This window comes from Oryx dammah, unplaced genomic scaffold, assembly GCF_014754425.2.
Source record: "Oryx dammah isolate SB20612 unplaced genomic scaffold, SCBI_Odam_1.1 HiC_scaffold_2, whole genome shotgun sequence".
Classification (NCBI taxonomy): Eukaryota; Metazoa; Chordata; class Mammalia; order Artiodactyla; family Bovidae; genus Oryx; species Oryx dammah.
In genome coordinates, this window is record NW_024070186.1 from 94,083,389 (window position 1) to 94,088,008 (window position 4,620).

Here is a 4,620-nt window from a genome sequence, read left to right on the forward strand (position 1 = left end):
GTGGGAGGAGGAAGGCGAGTAGGAAGAAGAATCTTTTCTATGTCAAGCTGATTTACCAGTAAAAAGGGGATAATTACTTATTACTATTATTATGTAAGTTCACTTGCTCAAGTTATATGAATGAATGCAAGCATGGAGTTACAGGAATCTAACCCATTCAGGGAACCTCTAGGTTTCTGAGCACATCCTTATTTTTGACATTCAGAAAGTCTCTTGAGCTCAGAATATAGCTCTGTTTGTCAGAGTGAAAGCTAATATGAATTGATGTAGTTTGAAAGAAGGAGTGCCCAAACTTCTAGAATATCTGGCAATTATTTATATCATCATTTTTGATATTTGAACAAATAATCTAAATGGATTTTTTGGTACCCAGTATGTGTTAATTATTCTCTTTGTTCCTATTTTCATTTTTTAAAAGTAAGTATAACTATCTAAGCTTAAGTAGATGTTTCAAGAGTTCTCAGTTAAAAAGGTTTTCATCAGCAATTCCCTGTTGAACAATAACATAAAAATAAAAAATGTGAAGGATAGCTGATATCATTGTGTTTGTATGTGCAATCTTATTTATATTGTTGGTACTTGAAAACAAGAATAAAATAAGTTCTGGGTATATTATATTTTCTAAATCCTAGTGCTTCTTATTTTTTGAGTTGTTACATTTGTGACAATACATTTTGACCTAAGATAAAGCTAAATTTCTGGACACAAATTTTGACCAAAGGTAAAGCTAAACTATGAAATTATGAGCCACATTATGGTAGAGTTCTAAAATATATGTAAATGCAAGGAGTTTAATTAGAACTGAAGGTAGAGTGCAGTCTATCTGTGCATCACCATCATCACTTAATGCTATATTCACTGAGCTTGTGTGGCTCCTCTGGGCCAGTTATTATACAACCCTAGGCATCTTGTGCCTGGATTTAGACTAGAGTTTAAAATAAGAGCTATCAAGAGATAGTTGGAAAAATACTTGAGAAAAGTTGGGAATTTTCCCTCCAGTCTCTCCTTAGCCAATACATGTTTCTATAAACTTGAGAATGCCAGCTAACCTTTCTGGACCTTCGTTCCGTATTTTGCATCATGAGGTAATTACAGTGTGTGATGTCTAAGAACCCTTCCTTTGCTGGACTGTAGGTGGTTTCATCAGTTAAAGTGACTGCTGCAAACCTTTCTTGACAGGATGCAAAATACTGTGCAACCTTTGTGAGCATGAACTAGGATGGGGACCTCTTCACCCTTTAAAATTGGTGGACGCCATGTCTCCTGTTCACCACCACTCTTAACTAGTTTTACTCATTACTGTGCCTCACCAAGACTGTGTTAACTTAGGAAATCCCCTGACCTTGTTTTGAAGAGGTTGCCATCTACGAATGTATGCGGCCCTTTATCTGCTAAGTCGTGGGCAGCATTTATAAATAATTTGTATGTAGTTAAATTACCCAATGTCTTCAGTTGATCTCATACTCTGCCTTGCAGTTTCTACATTGCCTTTCAGTCATTAGTAATTTCTCTGCTGTCTAAAAGCAGCACTTAGCACTTAGAAATTCTGCTTATAGCCAGCTGGATCACACCCTGTTAGTTATTTTATTGCAGTGTTGATGGATGGGTTGAACCAATAGTAAAGATAGAAAGATGATAGATAGGTAGGTAGATAGATAGATATGCTATGAAAATTATTTTCTTTTAGTTTTTTAAAAGAAAACCTAAAATTTCTCCTTCCCTTGAATGTGTGAGTGACGTAGCGATTCACTCCCAAAGAACAGAATATAGAGAGAGGAAATAGTAACTGTGCAGTAGAGAAATCTTACAGACGCTGTCTTAGCTAGGTTATCAAGGTTAATATCACTAGTGATAAGTCTTGTTGTTTTCATGTAACGCTGATATAATGAGATGAGGAGGGTGTGCTACCAGCCTGATACGCTTTCTCCAGATCTATAACTTCAGCATAATCATGGGGGAAAAAAATCAAGCTAACCTAGTTTGAGGATATTATACACCTGACTAGTACTCTTGAAAACTGTCAAAGTCATGAGAAAGAAAAAAAAAAAGGAAAGTTTCACAAACAGAGACTTAAAAAACATGGTGACTAAATGCAGCATGGAATTCTGAGTTGGGTACTAGAGTGTGAAAAAAGACATTAGAGGAAGGCTGGTGAAATCTGAATAAAGCTTGCATTTTAGTTGATAATAATGTGTTAATTTCTTAGTTTTTGACTTATGTGCCTTGGTTGTACAAGATGCTGACATTAAGAGGAATTGGCTAAAGGTACACTGGAACTGTTGTGACCGCTTGAGGTTGTGTCTCTTGTGGAAAGAATAGCTCTTTTAGGATGTATGTGCCTGTATTATCTTGCTACAGCTGCCAGAACAAAGTTCTACAAACTGAGTGGCTTAAACAACAGAAGAGTATTGTCTTAGAGTTGTGGAGGTTTGAGCTCTGAAATCAAGGTGTAGGCACATCTTGTTCCTTCTGAGGGCTGTGAGGGAAGGATCTATTCCAGGCTTCTCTCCTTGGCTGGCAGATGCCGTCTTCTCCTTGTGTCTCTTCACCTTGTCTGTGCTTGCCTGTCTGTGTCCAGGCAAACATGGTGGATTAGGGCCTACTCTTAATGACCTTAACTTGATGACCTCTGTGTGTCTCCAAATAAGGTCACATTCTGAGGTACCTTAGTAATCATGTACCTCTGGTATCTCCGCCTACATTCCCCACATCCAAATGTAAGACTCAACCTCACGTTTTTAGTTACTGGACATTGCCCAATTCTATGTACATCACTTACCCTATGCCATCAAAGCTGCAGTCCAAACTATGATTCCAGTTCACCCACAAGAAGCCTCCCCACTTGTTTCCCAAATTCTAGTTCACACTCTCCATGTTGCAAGCAGAGAAGACTTTGTCACAACGCTCGTCACCTATGCTTCTAAGCCCTTCAAGCCTCCCCACTGTTTTGAGAATAAAGACCACCGTCTCTGTCTTGGCCTCAGGGCCCTGTGTAACCTGGCAGCTTCTTAGTCACACCGTGACTGCTTTCAGCCTCATTCTCTCAGCTCAGGCTGCAACAGGCAACTCCAGGTCATGGGAAGCATAGCTCCCTCCTGTCATGGGCCTTTGCTCTGCTGGTACTGTGCTCCTCTTACACTAGCCACCTGGCCTGCCTGACCTCTGTCTTTCCTCTCCCTTCAGATCTCAGTTCAGGCATCAGTGCCTCAGGAAATTCACCCCTGAGTCAACACAGACAGGATCAGGTCCCCTGTTACGTGTTGTCTGAGCAAACTGACTTCATTCAGAAAAGGTTTATATTTATGCAATGATTATATTAATGTCTGTCTCCCCCCAGTGGGTTATAAGGTACTAAGTCAGGAGCCATAGTTCTTTTATTTTCCATAAAAATGTGCGGCACCAAGTGGCTCATAGCAGCTTCTCAAATTCTTAATTAATACATCTATGGATTTGTTTCCAATTGATTTTACTCAATTTGACACTTTATCTCTTCTCCTGGGCTCTTAAATTGTTAGTTGATACATTTGCTGATAATATTTAGTTCATCTTATTGTTAATGTACTTACGTCAAATCAATCATACATAGTAGGGGAAGAAAAGAATAATCATTTTTGTGATTTCCCAACCTAATGATAGCAGGAGACCAAATTTGATCTATTAGCCTAATAGAAAATTTAAACTTAAAAAATTTTCTATTTTTAAATTATTAATAATATCAGTTACATTTGTTTTACTAGAATGTAGAGAGATAGGCCTAAAGCTATATTTTTAAGCATATTGGATTACTTAAATGATAAGTATCTGGGCACAAACGCTGTTTATTACTGATTTTGAAATATGTTGTTAAAGATGTTCTTCCAGCTTTTCCTCTACATCCTGGAGAGAGCTTCAGACATTTCTAGAACATGCATTAGTATTGCTACTGCTAAGTCACTTCAGTCGTGTCCGACTCTGTGCGACCCCATAGACAGCAGCCCACCAGGCTCCCCGGTCCCTGGGATTCTCCAGGCAAGAACACATTAGTATTACGTTGATGCAAAAGTAATTGAGATTTTACATTGTTGAACTTTAACATTTGATGTTGGAATACATTCTTAAATAAATGTAATTATGTTATATCACTTTAATGCACATTTCTTGCTTTGTTTTTTTAGCTAATGAGTTGTTACTTGCTGTTTAATATATATTTTAAACTATAGAAATTATGTTTAGACAAAAAGCAAATTTGAACAATTTTTTAATTTAAGTTCAAAATAGGTTGTAAAGCAGCAGAGAGAACATGCAATATCAACAATGTATTTAGCCCTGGAACTGCTAATGAACATACAGTGCCATGGTGGTTCAAGAAGTTTTGCAAAAGGAGATGGGGACCTTGAAGATGAGGAGCATAGTGGCCAGCCATTGGAAGTTGACAATGACCAATTGAGAGCAATCTTCGAAGCTGATCCTCTTATAGTTACACAAGAAATTGCCAGAGAACTCAGTGTTGACTATTTTATGGCTCATTCGGGATTTGAAGCAAATTGGAAAGGTTAAAAAACTCGACAAGTGGTTACCTCGTGAACTGAATGCAAATCAAAAAAAGATTGTCATTTTGAAGTGTCATCTTCTCTTATTCTA